Consider the following 15772-nt stretch of genomic DNA (forward strand, 5'->3'; position numbering starts at 1 on the left):
TCACCCCTTAGCGAACTAGGGCTAGGTCAGGGAATGCCAAAAAATTCCCTGACATTCCTCTTAACCTCTTACCACTTTTCGGCGCCGCCATTGCCGGAAAACCGCGAACACGTCGGAAAAAACGAGTTTTAACTCGTTTTTCACCGTTTTTCGTCCCGTTTGATCCAGATCTGAGCTAGGGTGACCCCTAAGCTCATCATAGGTTCGGTTTATACCCGATTCCAACCGGATCTCGTGATTTAAACGGTTTAACGGTGTCGGCTCGTCGTTTCGTGATTATATTTAACGGGTTTAAGCTCATACAATATCATACTATCAAACCTTGGATCGGGATCGGTTCTTCTTCTATGATTCGGCTAGAGAGAGACTAGAGAGAGAGAGCTTAAGTGTGTGTTTTGGTGGTGTATGGAATATGTGTCAAATGAGTAATAAATGGTAATTAAGGTTTATATAATTATGGATCATGGGCTTAAGCCCATGGTCCTTTCCTCGTTCTTTCATAACCCAAGTCCATAACCCATATCCATTTAACCCAACACTAGCCCAACTCCTAATAACCCATACTTTCATTTATTAAACGAAACCCGAAAAACGGGATGTTACATTTCAAGTTCTTAAAACTTAAAGTGGTTCTCAAAAGAAATCAAAAATATATATATATAGGGGAGGGATATTTTGAGAACCTTGATAAGTTGTAAGAACTTTAAGAACTCAATATGGACTAGTTATTTAAATAAATGAGTATGAAATATGTGGCTGAGAATAAATCTGATTAAAAAATTAATCATGAGAGAAAATAAATATTTTTGATAATTACATAGGTTTAAATGTTAGTTACACATGCGTAATAAGTCGATACGATGTGTAATACTGTAATTTTTTTACGTTACTTACACTTACGTATTACTTTTGTGTAAAAACAAAATAAAACAAATTCTTACCTTGAGTTCTTTCGAGTTCTTAAAACTCAAAGTGGTTCTCAAAATATATATATACATATATATATATGATCAAGATCATGAGAGAATTTTTTTGAAATTGAGAACTATGAGAACCATTTTAGATCACAAAAAACCCAAAAATAAAAAAAAAATCATAAAATAAAAAAAACACAAAAATGAAAAAAGTAAAAAAACCAAAATTCTTATTTTAACATCCCAGTTTCATAAAAAAACTCGTTTTAGCCAAAATATATACACATATGTATAATATATACATATATGTACATTTACATGATTTTTTTATACACATGTGTATAATTTAAGATAAATGACACTGTACATATGTGTATATTACGTAACTAAATATTAAATAAAATTATACATATGTGTATAATACGACGTTTTTTTTTGTTTTTTTTTAATGAAACCGGAATGAAATATAAGAATTTTGGTTTTTTTTACTTTTTTAAAATTTTTTTTATTTTTTGTTATATGATTTTTTAAATATTTTTTTAAAGGTGTTTTTAATGGTCCAAAATGGTTCTCAAAGTTCTTAATTTGCAAAGGGTTCTCTTAGGATCCTTACCCTATATATATATATGTGTGTGTGTGTGTGTGTGTGTGTGTGTGTGTGTAGAAAAGAGTTCAAATGAAAAACAATTGTTTTGTGAGAAGTGTGCAAAGGCTTTGAAATAAAGTACACCACTTAATTAGGACATTATACAATGTAGAGAAAAGATGGAATACGCTAATCCTTATCGTACAAAACCGTACACTACAACAACAAGCGTCGATCTACACTTATCATTCAGTTGAAAGCGGTTGAGGAGATCCCGTGTATTTTTAAGCGAGAAGGGTACGATTGTCTTTTTGATTCCTCATTTAAATTTGGTAATTTGCGTATAAACGGTTACGATCCTGATATTTAGCTTAATCAAAATCATTTTCTTATTTTACGAAACAATTTTTGTACCAAAAACTATCAATTGAGCTCTCTTGAGTACACGAATCAGTTTTTCAAGCGATTTTTGTGATTTTAGGGGTTTGAAATGGAAGACGATCGCGAATGTAAGTTTTTGCTGTGTTTGAATTAATCAACTGTAGATAATTGATTAGTCTAGTTTGATTTTATGATGTTTTTGTGACACTCGTCAATTTCAAGTTAACTCCGTTAATCCGAACTACGTTAATTCAAACTTAAGATCACACGAACTATAACGCATATCTAATTACATTTAAACTACGGTTTAGATGACGCATGACAATCACTACACAAGTAGTCTTTCGGAATTTCACCGAAACACACACGAGTCGACTCAAACCGTTGGTGAACAAACAATAAATATCATGAACAAGTATTTGATAATTAAGGTGTTAAGCTTATGTGTTACTTGGTAATTATGTGTATAAAGTTTACTATAAATTATATAGACAAATGTTTGCTAGAAATTGGTTAATTAGAAGATTAGAGGGGCTAAGTGTAATATAATTGATATTAATCAGATTATTACATAACCCTAATCCTCCTCCATCCCATATACGATCGTCTCTTTCCCCCTCCCTCCTCTTGGCAGCCGTGAACACCCACACACACATACAATCTCCTTGCAAGCTTGTTTGAAGAATTAAAGTGCTAGCTAGGTAAATTACATCCTCTCTAGTTTATTTCATTGAGTTAATTTCATGATTAAGCATAATAAACATAAACCCTAGATGTTAAAACTATTGATTGTTGATAGATTATGAGTCTAGAGGGTTGCTTGCATGGTTAATTGTTCATAGGATGATAGTTTATTGAGTTTTGATGAAAACTGATGCTGGACAGATTGTTGAATTCGTGTTTGGATGACTGTAACTCGATGTTAATTACATGTTTTGATGTGATTGTTGATTCTATAATATACTAGGTCAAGTCTAGTTCCTGAAAAGTCCGAGTTTGTAATTTTTGGACGCGTAAAAGTAAGATTTTATTATTTTACAAATCTGTTGTGCAAGTCTGATTCGGGAAGTCTGATGGTAAGCTGTTTTGCGACTAAGATATCTTATAAATGACCAGACCAAATGGGTTGGTTCCACTTCTGAAGGTTAATACTTTCAGTTAGGAATCTAACCCAATTGGTCTTGCATTAATTGGATTTGTCATTTAATGGGAATAACAAATAACATTTTGTTGCACATGAAAATGATTGTTGTGTGTTTTCTGTGATGTTTTGATCACTGTGATAAAACCGTATACGATAAAAATATAATAAAAATATTTTTAGAAACCTATCACGTGTGCTTCTGTGATGATTTTTGATGATTTATTTGACATGTTAGGATTTATTAAATAGAGTAATATTTTCGAGTGAAAATCTGCCTTGACAATTTAGCTGCTGAACTACTTGGATTAACATGAAAAGTGTATAACCGATCGATGTTTGTTATGTTTTGACCAAATTGCCCTTGTGGGGGATATTTGCTAGTAATGAACGATGTTAATACTTGACACTTAAGTACTTGTTCACATGTGTAACTTATCACCAATGTGTTTGTCGAGTCGCACTTATTTCACAAACGAAACACGAAACGCATCTCATGCATAAGTTGTATGTGTCGAGTCTTGGGACTCACTCGTACTTCAATACTTAGAAAATCTCGTTTTTGTTTTTAGAACACCAGTGAGGATTTTTCTGTGACGCACACCTTTCTCGGATCTTTTTGGTTATCTTCGCAAACAGTGAGTTTCACGGCCCCTTTTACTCTTTTTAAACGCTTTTATTAGGGGGAGATAACATACTCCAACGATTTAGATTTTGTTACTTTTAACTTGTAAGGCTAACTGGCAAACAAGCCAACTAAAGTCCTTCATAACATCGAACCGGTTAATATTTGGATAATAGCGAGTCACTGTTGAGTAGTACTACTGGGTTTGACAAACCCCACCCAACTCTACACTCGACTGTAGGTCGAGTGGGTGTAATCTTGGCTAACACATTACCATGGTCGTGGTTGACATGGTGGCAAGGCAATTGATAAACAGTCAGCTTCGGTGAACACTTAGTAATACATGCTTGATAGGTTAGCTACCTATTGATATATAATTGACTTAACACTATCTGGTAACGCAAAACGTAAACGCTAAAAACGCAAACACTTTATTTATATAAACCTGTGAACTCACCAACCCTGTGTTGACACTTTTAGTATGTTATTCTCAGGTAGCCGAGGCAGGCGCGCGGTATAGGACATGCATTCGCTAAATACCATTGATTTGAAAACTTCTTTTAACTTTTGTCTTAACAACTTGTGTTTTTAAGTCGTCCTGTGTGGCGCAACTGTTTGGTTTACAATTTACGCTTCCGCATTTATACTTAAGACTTGATGTCTTGGTTGTTTGAAAACTTTATTTATGGTGTTTGATTATAACTAATGATTCCGATCCTGTTAGTTCACACCCTCTGACGGTAAAACTCCGTTAGTGGATTTTGAGGGTGTGACAGTTTTATAATATGAACGTATCATGAGTGTGTTACTATATCTGATTATGAGCTGATTATAACGTTGTATAATATGAGCGTGTTACTATTAGTATTAGCGTAATAGTAAATCATAATAATAGCCTATACTATATGCAGAAACAGTTGTTCAGTTATTATAAACAAGCTTAGCAAACGCATGTCAAACGCTCATCAAACGCCTAATACTATATGCAGAAACAGTTGTTCAGTTTTTACAAACAAGATTAGCAAACGCTTGTAACACGCTCATCAAACGCCTAATACTATATGCAGAACTAGTTGTTTAGTTATCACAAACAAGCTTACCAAACGCTCATCAAACGCACAAGACCAGTTAAAGAACATGTTATTCACTCATCACAAACTCTCATCAAACGCCTAATAATATATGCAGAACCAGTTGTTCAGTTATCACAAAAAAGCTTACCAAACGCTCATCAAACGCACAAGAGTAGTTATTTAACACTTGGTATACCAATATGATGAAATCAACCCAAACGCTTACAAACAGAGGTTAATTGACAACGTAATAACCAATAATTAAAAACAAATAATACAATTTAACATAAAATTAAACCCTAAAATGATTGCATCTACTGATTGTTGTCAAACGCTCATGAAAACAACTGTTAAAACTTCTCTAAAACCTAAAACGATTACAAGAATAATAAACAAACACCTAATTTATTAATAATCTGAGGTTTATCTTGTTTATGCTTTGATCTTCGTTCTTTTGTTGAATCAGATGAGTTAGGGTTCTTTGTTTTATCCATCTTCATTACGATTGAATGTAGTGTGCTTCAGTTGCTTCGTCGCCGGAACAGTTGATAGTTTTAGTTGATTGAATGAGTACGCTTTCGTCGCGGGTAACCGCTCTCTTAATAGGTTGATTAATGAGAGTGATTTTAGGGAGACAAATTGACGATGTTACCCTTTTTGAAGAAAGAGGCGCGTGGTTTAAAAAACTTGATCGGACGCTTGATTGTGTCGCGTACTGTTTGTACGATAAGGGATTAATGTACGGTAACCGCCCTCATACCATGTAAATATAAAACTATACAACTTTTAAAAACTAACAATCTCAACTACTAGATCCTAAATCCAATGGTCTATATCTATTCTTAGAGCATTCTCATCCAACCAATATCCCTAAATCTAAATTACATTAAACACACTATATTTTCTCTTTCCTTTTCAATTAAATAATACTTTTTATACCTTTATCATTATCATTTCTCTTTCCTCCACTCACAACCACTTTCAAAATATATTAAAAAGTTATAAAGGGTGAACAATAGTTTTTCAAATATACAGAAAAATCACTACGTTTTATAAAATATAAAAACTATTCACTCACAACACACTAAATCACTCTCTAAATTATAAAAACGTCCTCTCACATAATATGGGGTGTTGGATGAGAATGCTCTTATGCTTCTCACAAAACTATTATTTTTTACGTTAACCATATATATATATATATATATTTATATGAAAATATAATTAAAGTATCAAACATTAAAACTTGTGCTAAATTAATTACTTTGACAATTTACTTTGAGTTATCACCGTAAATTTCTTTTACGTCTTTAAAGTGTGCACACTAGCTTTTGACATGAAAGCTTGTTTTATAACAACATGACAAGCATACACGTCTTCGTTAGTTTCAGCACTTGATACCATAGACGTTTCTCGTCAATATAATTGAAGTGACTTGGATGGTTACATATGGTTTCTCTATCTACTTCGAGTTTGATTTTATATCTCATCTCCTAGTCATCCACATTGATGTCAGTTTCATCTGCATCACATCAACATTGTTCACAACAACAAATGCATAATATAATTATATTGGTAAAAAATAATTATTTTAAAACCATGAAGCCCTCAAAATTGGTTGTTTAAGTAGGCTTCAATGAAATCATGTTTCAAATGATTATATACTTGTTTAGCAATCGCATCTATGACCTAATTAAAAAAGAATACCTACATAGATTGATCTTTTCTTATTAAGTTTTAAAAACTTAGGGGTCGCCATTCAAAACTATCAAGGGTCGATCAAAAACCGTAATATACACTACATACAAAGAGTTAAAAAAATGCATGATCAGTTGAGCCTGCTGCCAATGTAATAGGTCCATCCATGTGAGCTTTTAAGTTCCGGATCAACAATCAAATATGAACTAACGAATAACTCTCGTTTATATTGGTAAAAAATGTTACTCATAAAACTGATTACAACTCTTAAACTATAACTTGGTTTGACTCTTGATGAACCGTAACTCGGTTACATCTCGTGTGTATATCTAAATGAACCATAACTCACTTGCATCTCACACTCTCTAATAATGTCTTACCATAACTTGGTTTATATAGACTATCCTAACTTGTTAGCCCATAATTACCAAATATAATAAAACCCCAATTACAACCCCATAAACTCATTACATCATTAATGAATCCCACATGCCTAATAAGTCCAACCCAGTCAGTAGTAAGGCCCCGTTACCGGTGCCCTACTTTGGACGTTGGATGTACTCATAAACATAGTTCTAAATATCAGAGTTAATTAAAAACTTCGCGGAATAAATAAAATTTCAAACATTCATTACAAAACATTCATAACAGGTCTTAAAACATTCTTGTCTTTCAAATTAAACATCAAATCATAAAAACAATTTGAATCTTCAGATGCCAGCTTCTTTATTCAACTGCCATGTGCCCCGCTCAAGCTAGCTGCTTCATCCTACTCACCTGCGTGCATACTAAAAGTCAGCTACGCTGAGTGAGTTCTAGTTTATCATACAACATACAATACGTATAGTTACCTTCAATCATGCATTCGAAGATACATAATAATTACTTTACTAATTTACTTTCATTACATAATTTCATACATACGTTCATAATTTAATACTTTCATACTATATAAGTACTGTCCATTCTATCTCAGATATTATTAGGGTCTGATCTCTCTTACCTTTGTCTATCTCAGATATTATTAGGTTATGATCCCTTTCTTGTCTATCTCAAATATTATTAAGGTCTGATCTCTGTTTACTTCTCTATCTCAGATATTATTATTAGGGTCTGATCCCTTACTTCTTCATCTTCGCACATACTGTCTTTACATACCCATAATGTACATATACTTTCTTTAATCATTCATACAAATTCACATGTTGTACATACATATATATCATACACATTCATCTTTCGTATTCATACATCCCTTGTCAATACTTGCAAAATCTGAAGATCGTTCACATGCCGACAAGCTTTCATTCACATTCATAACATAATATCTAACACATAAATCATACATGGCATACGCTTACAATTTAAGGTAAGTGTATTAACTATCACATCGAGTATGCTTACAGCCCCGAAAACATAACAAGGAATGGGCCTAGAAACTCACCTGAACTCGGTTACATTTGCCGTTAATGGTTATCCCTTTCTTTAGTTATGCACGGCTAACTGTATAACAATTACGCGTATTAATTACTATCACTATCCATATCGTATTTCTAGTTAATTTATAACCCTCATCGAATAGGGGTCCGAGGGCAGCGCCCCTTGCAGCGGAGTTCTAAGGGCGGCAGCCCCTAGTGGGGTCCAAAGGGCAGAGCCCCTGGCTGGGTTCGAGCTGCCAGGTCAGCTTGGAAAATTTTTATTTCCATTAACTGTCTTAACACATTTTCCATTAGAATTTTATATTATTTTTTTATTCTCTAACTCATTCGTTTGATTTGCCTCTGATTCGTTATGTTTTCTTCCTTAATTCGTTTTCCTGATTTGTCATTCCGGTTCGTTATCTGAACGTGACTTGATTCGTTATCTTAATCGTAACGAATTGGCGAGTAACGAATTACCTGATTCGTTATCTGGTTCGTTATCTTAGCATACCCTAATTCGTAATCTGAACACAGCCTAGTTCGTTATCTGAACATAACGAATGGGTGAATAACGAAACACTTGATTCGTTATCTGAACTTAACGAATGGGCATAAGCACCAGTCTTATCCAGATCTTTGACTCAAGGGATCAAAGTCAAAATCATCAAGAACAGCATACAGTCAACTCGTACCAGATCTGCAATAAACCTTCGTTTCTTAACGAAACAACACGATTTAAGTATCAATGCACTGGTAATACCAGGGCCAACAAACCCTAACCATTCATTCATCCAAATATTCGTGTTTATATGGTGCGATTATGTATCTATATTACGGGTTCATTAGGTTAACAATTAAACTATCAAACGTTAACGAATTTCAGTAGGATTTGTTGAGTTGGATTTGTTTTTAACATACTCAAACAAATTTATGATTTCTATATGTAATTCGGACCTAAACGAACAAGTTCTTGAAATAAACGTACCTTAAAAGAGTCGGTCTACGAACACGTTCTAGTCTTGATGTTTTTTTGGTTCGTCACAACGTTCTAGCACTAACAAGCGCGGGTTTTCACCTTCGGATCTTGGCTCGGGTTATAGGATGGTGTTTGTGTGTTTTCCAAGGTGTAAGCTATGGTGTAGAGATGGATAAAAATGGAAAGGATTAGGGTTTAAAGGGTATTTATACTCCCTTAAGCCCATGGACTTAAGGCCCATTGCATCTCTTATTCCATCTTCTAAAGTCCAAGCCCACCTTCTGTTAGTTTATTTATTTAAACTGATAAACGATACACTATAAATAAACGAAATTTCATTTATTATTATAACCGAAAATAGAATGTTACACCTACACGTGACAGGCCTATTAAGATAGAAATTATGTCCAACAAGCTTGCATTTTATTTGTCTTTATAGCTTCTCGTTTGAAATTTAGAGAGTGTTACATAGACTTAATATAATCGTGACCAAATAGGTTCATGTTTTGTAAATGATTACCAACCTTTCAAGTTACAAGTTTTGTCTAATGAAGTACAAAATAATTATGTGCTTATTCGTGAAACTAGGGATGAGATCGGTGTTGCGATACCGAAAGTACTTGTACCAATAATTGATAAAATTGGATATCGAGTACCGTATCTATATTTATTGAATGGCTACTTTCAATACAATATTCGTTTTGGTATCACTTTTAGTTTATTATTTTTGTATATAAAAAATCTTCAATTAACTTGGTATCGATACTATACGAGTAACTAATAAACAAAATACAGTACATACATTCAATGAACTACAATATCAAAACCGTAACCGCTTGAAAATGATACGCACGGGTTAAGTTTTGGGCCTTTCAATAAAAACCTCTACATGTTCAAAATGGTACCGTGTATCGAAATCCTGAGTTTTTTTATTACCAAAATGGGGGTAGGGGGAAAGTATTTACCAAAATGGGTGATTTGAAAACTATTTACCAATATAGGTTTTACTTTATAAATTTATCTTTTCTCACCTCCATTCTAATTGAAAAATTAATTTCTGTTAAAAAGTTTTAATAGAAATTAATTTATTTAATAAAAATGAGAGTGAGAAAAGGTGAATTTATTAACGAAAGACCTATTTTGATACATACTTTTCAAATCACTCAATTTGGTAAATAATTTTTTCTCCTCCCTCATTTTGGTAAAAAAACTCTCGAAATACCCTTACGCCTAAGTACATAATAGGGGTGTGCATGGGTCGGTTTGGGGCGGTTTTGAGCCAAACCCATAACCATAATCGATATGTCGGTTAATGGATAACCATAACCATAACCGATTCATTATGGTTGTTTCGGTTAATCGGTTTTGAAGGTTAAAACGAGTCGGTTATGGGTCGGTTAACCGTAACCAAAACAATATAGTCGGGCCTAAAATTTTGATACCAAATATTAGAAAAAATGGCTTGACATAATTCAACATAACATATAATCCATAATATCAATATCAAATATTAAAAAAATAAACATTATATAATCTAACATTAAAATTTAAGTTAATTTGATAACAAAGTTGAACCGAACACATCAAAATGGTATAATCCGACAATATGTTTGTTGAAAATAAATCCCAAACATATTGTTGGTTAAATAAATAGTTCGGTTCGGTTATGGCGGGTTTGGAAGTATCTAACCAAAACCGACCCGCATTTTGGCGGATTTCAAAAAATCATTAAAACCAACCCACCGGTTATGACGGTTATCGGTTAAAATTGGTTCGGTTATGACGGTTATGGTTTGGTTAACGGTTATGACGGTTAAATTGTTCATCCCTAAGACATAAACTCTAAAATCCTGATACCTATACCCGGTATACCGTACAAAATAGACTGATTGAGTACATACACATACACGAATATTCAGGAAATAATCACATCCCTGCGTGACACAAGCCTTGCGTCTGATTTGCGTCTCGATTGATTTATGTAATTAAATCGTGATGGTTTTAGTTAAAGGTGGGATGGGAATTCCCCTCTTGGACGTTATTGTAAAATAATTTGTACCTTGCGTTATTATCAAAGAAGGGCTTTAAATAATAATTACAAATTAAAAAATTTAATTTTCCAATTCTTATCGAACATTATTCTATTAATATTTATATTAATATTCTCTTAAATATTATTAAGTGATTTTCGTATATTAAGCACGACATAATCTTACAATACTATTAAAGGAACACAATGCACCACATGACATTCAATTACAGTGTCCACATCAATGTCACATCATTGCCAACTCATCTATTTTATTTCATATTATTGTCAAATCATCTCATACATCTTAAATAAAACATAAATTTTTCAACCCTAATCATTTTAATATCTCTCTTTCTCTCTCTCTTGGCTTATTACCTCCACCATCTCCTATATTCCGGTAAGGTTATATCTTTTTCCGGTCAGGTTTTCCGGTAAGGTGTTATATTTATTTTAATTTTTATATGATTTTGTTATAATCTCTTTAGGTTGTATATCAAAATCAAAGATTGAATTGATATGTTAAAGCTATTACGAATTTCCGGTAAGGTTTATATATTTATTTTAATTGTTATCTGATTTTGTTATAATCTCTTTAGGTTGTATATCAAAATCCAAAATTGAATTGATATTTTGAAGTTATTACGGTTTTCCGGTGAGGTTTTATCTGATCTGCTACTCTAATGTCCAATTATTGTATTATATCTTATTTCATTTACAATTGTTTTTGTTTTCCGTTTTTGTTTGTATTATTATATATATTAAAAGGAGGATTAAATCCTCCTCACAAACTTACTATTCCTTTCACTATTCAATTTTTAAGTATTTTATTAATTATAATACCCACTAGCCATAATTCCATAAGTAATAATAATGGTTTTTATTTCCTTCATTAACTTTTGTTTTTCAACTAATTAAAATATTTAACAAACTATATTTTTAAGCACTAAACTTGAACAAAGGTCGGATTTACATGTTGTATTTATCGGTTAAACGATTTTCTTATACTTTGTTTGCACATTTTTTATAGTTCGTCTTCACAATGACCGAAACTTTTTTCATGATTTAAAAATAGTCTATCGTCGCATGGTTTTATATCCGTGTTTCAATGTTTAACACCATATCTTTAAATATTTATTTTGGCTTACTAATTCATGTTTATGAATTTGTGTTGGCACCGCTGATACTAACTGAATTTGTGTTGGTTCGCAGTTGTAACGTGCTGGTTTTTTTGGTTCTACATATGCTGATTGTTGTATTTTGGCACTGACGGGTTTATTTATTTTGTTTAGTTTCGATGTCGTAACTTGATACGTACTGACTTCGCGTCGACTTGCAACGAGTTTATGGTTTAATGTTTTACTTATGTTTTTTTGGTCAATTTAACTGTCCCCGCGCGAAGCGTGGGATCCTAATCCTAGTTTATATTAATTATTATATGTTTTTCTTATAATTTCTTAAGGTTCGATATCAAAATCGATCGAAGATACAATGGAGATTTTCCCTATTTCATTTTGCTGTAATGCGATTTAAATATTCCGGTTATCAATTAGAATATCAATTTTACATTTGTTAACATAATTCAAATCTCCCATAATTGGTAATTTATTTATTATGTGATATTAATATTAATATACAATTTTCTCATTTCAGGTTATGTCCCCAACTTGATATAGCTAATTTCATGGTTTGAAGATTTTTGGATAAGATTTCTTATTTTTTGTTTAATATTAATGTATATTTTTGTTATTATTCATGTATAAATATGTATTTTTCATAATTCATGTAATTTTTTTATTTTTATATAATCAATCATATATTATTGTTGGTCAACGCAATTTAAAACATTATTTTCCAATATTATCGCACTTTACATTTTAAAATAATACACATTTAATGAATTTTTAGAAACCGATTTTCACTATTCAAATTCGGGTTCTCACCATATATGTGACATCTGCCCGATCCGACCCAACCCAGGTACCCGTTTCCCTTATCCGATCTCTTTCTTTTATGATTTAATATTTATTTATACTTATATTTTACTTTTAATAATAATATATATTTTCCTTCCCGCCTCTTTCTCTCTCTTTCTTTCCGCCGTCCCGTCCCTCTCCTTCTCTCTTTCCGCCCTCTTTTCCCTCTTGTCGCCGTCCCGCCCTTACGCCTTGTTTCCCCCTTTTTCTTCTAACTCTTTGCTTGTCCTTTGTTCCTTCCCGCCTAAGGTTGTCTGCGCAGCTCCACGCACCAGACCCCTTACAAGGAATCCTGCGTGAAGACCACCTGTTTCAGCGATACGCGAGACGAACTCTTCTCGCAGCGCGCTAAGAATTGTAATTCTTCTCGCAGCGCGCTAAGAACGGTAGTTCTTCCCGCGACGCGCTAAGGATTTGTAGTTCTTCTCGCAGCACGCTAAGAATCGTAGTTCATCCCTCGACGCGCGAAGAATTATAGTTCTTCCCGCGGCGCGCTAGGAATTTTAATTCCTCCCGCGGCGCGCTAAGAAATGTGATTCTTCCCGCGGCGCGCTTAGAAATGTAGTTCTTTCCGCGACGCGTTAAGGTTGTTTCTGTCTGCCTTCGCGCTCGCGCTCTCTTGACCTTCTGTGTCTGCCTTCGCGCCTTAGCCTTCTCGCGCTAAACCCTTTGAGTTTTTCTTCTGTTTAACCCAGCCGTTTGCTTTTGTGATGTCTTATCTTTTGAGCTGTTGACCTAATCTGCTTTATGTCTGAAAAGTTACTTTCGGCGCAGCATGCGCACCAACCCCATTGGTTGGCAGAAAAAGTGACTGACGTTATCTTTTGAGATCTGCTTTTTCCATGCTTGACCAGTACCTTTATCTGACCCGCCCATGCCTGTCTACTGTTCCCTGTCAGCTTTATCTTGCCCCCTGCAGCTGCCATATCTTTTGATATCTTTTGCTTTTGGAATCTTTTGCTTTTTGAGATCTTTTTCCCCTTTTCTAGGGATTGTGTTCCCTAGGGTTTCCCTATAAATAATAATAATATTTTCATAACACTACACACACAAAACACTTAATCTCTCCTGTTCTCTTGCTCCTTGCTCTCTCTGCCGTCTTCCTCTCTGCCTCCGTCTTCCTTTCTATTCTGCCCTGCTTTTCCGGTAATATATATATATTATATATAATAATTTACTTATTAATTATGCTAACTTGTAATCAAGACTTAAAACAAATCATTAAAACGATAATCTTATTTATAGGTTAACTTGTGCTTGTTTAAAGTCGGTTCTTGCTTTATCTTACACCGCATCGTTTATCAAGTGAGTAATCTCGTACCTAATCCCTTTTTGCTTTTAATGTTTTGGGATGTTCATGTGTTCATACAAACTTAGAGTCTTAAACTGTTTATGAACTTTAGTCGCGCAGTATCCCATGTGTTGAGGACGTAGACTTGGCTGTTTATTTGTATGTGTGGATCATTAACCGTCTTGTCGGTCTATTCCGCAGTTCTCATGGTACCATTAGATGAACACGGGAGAACTATCGTTTATGATTTTCTCTTTTGTTTACACATGCACAGTTTGTCTTGTTTGTGAGCTCAATTGTGAGCACTGGCAGTCTTATGAATCTTAGAGTTGGTCCCGATCAGATTACACCCTTGTTGAAAACCAGACATACACATGTTGCGCGCAGATTTATTGTTATCTATGTATTAACTATTAAACTTGATTTCTCACCAACACGCAAGTGTTTGACGTTTATTTTAACACATGTTCAGGTTTGCAGTAGCTGTTTTGGAGCTTGTGGACACATAGGAAGTTTTCTTTATTTTGGACCTAGATTAAAATGTATCAAGACAAGTTATTGTTGTCCGAATATTATGATTTATAATATATTGATTTATGATGATTTATGTTATCTTATGTCTACTTTGCGCGTGCGCGAATGAATGTATTTATTAAATATTGACACCCAATAGTGTCACGAGTAATGAAACAATATGTGGCGCCCCGATGTATAATCCGCCTTTGGTCGGGGTGTTACAGATTGGTATCAGAGCTCGTTGACTTTAGGATAGGTGGTTAGACGTAACGGCCTAGAATACCTAAGAGTCCCTTCTCGCGCAAGAGAGAAATCTCATGTTTGCACGCTTATTGTTAATTACTCGTTATTTATGAATATGCTCGCGCTTGCGCAGTATATGACTTTATGTTTTATTCCGCGATATTTCGATTTTTGTTGAATTTCGATTTTTATTGATTTTACTTACATATTCGTTTGTTGGGTTTGAAAATCCGAAAAGTCATGGTGATACATGAATAGTTGATTTTCAATTTCCATTTACGATTATGTTCTGAGGTTGGAGACTTGAAAAGTCATGGTGATACATAAATTGTCAACCTCCAATACTCATTTTCTTGTATGTTTTATATTGAAGATTGAAAAGTCATGGTGATACATGAATCGTCAATCTCCAATACTCGTTTGCTCGTATATTTTAAATTGGGAATTCGGAAAGTCATGGTGATACATGAATTGTCGATTCTTGATTCGAATTTGTTACCTTTATTAAGTCTGCATTTAGGGTCATTTATTTTACCTTAACTTTTGACAGTAACTGACTCCGCGAAACCAAGCTTTATAAAGTTATACTTTGCGATAAAACCAAGATATTAACTAAAATTAAAACTTTTATAGAATGCCTCCGCTATCTCGCCGATTTCAGAGAAGAGAAGCCTCGCGCATGCGTAGACAGCAACGTTCCCAGGAAATGGCCGCCGCGATAGCCCAAGCCTTGAGCCAAAACAATACCAACACCTCTGGTTACAACATTAAATCCTTTAACGCGGGTAACCCTCCAAAGTTCACAGGTCTTGAAGGAGCCACCGTGATGCTCCAGTGGCTTGAGAAAATAGAAAACACTTTCCTCCACACCCAATGCCCCTCAGACAGACGAACCCTATATG

This window comes from Bidens hawaiensis, unplaced genomic scaffold, assembly GCF_021521415.1.
Source record: "Bidens hawaiensis isolate Kalapana, Puna unplaced genomic scaffold, B.hawaiensis_p1.1 tig00023831_1, whole genome shotgun sequence".
NCBI lineage: Eukaryota > Viridiplantae > Streptophyta > Magnoliopsida > Asterales > Asteraceae > Bidens > Bidens hawaiensis.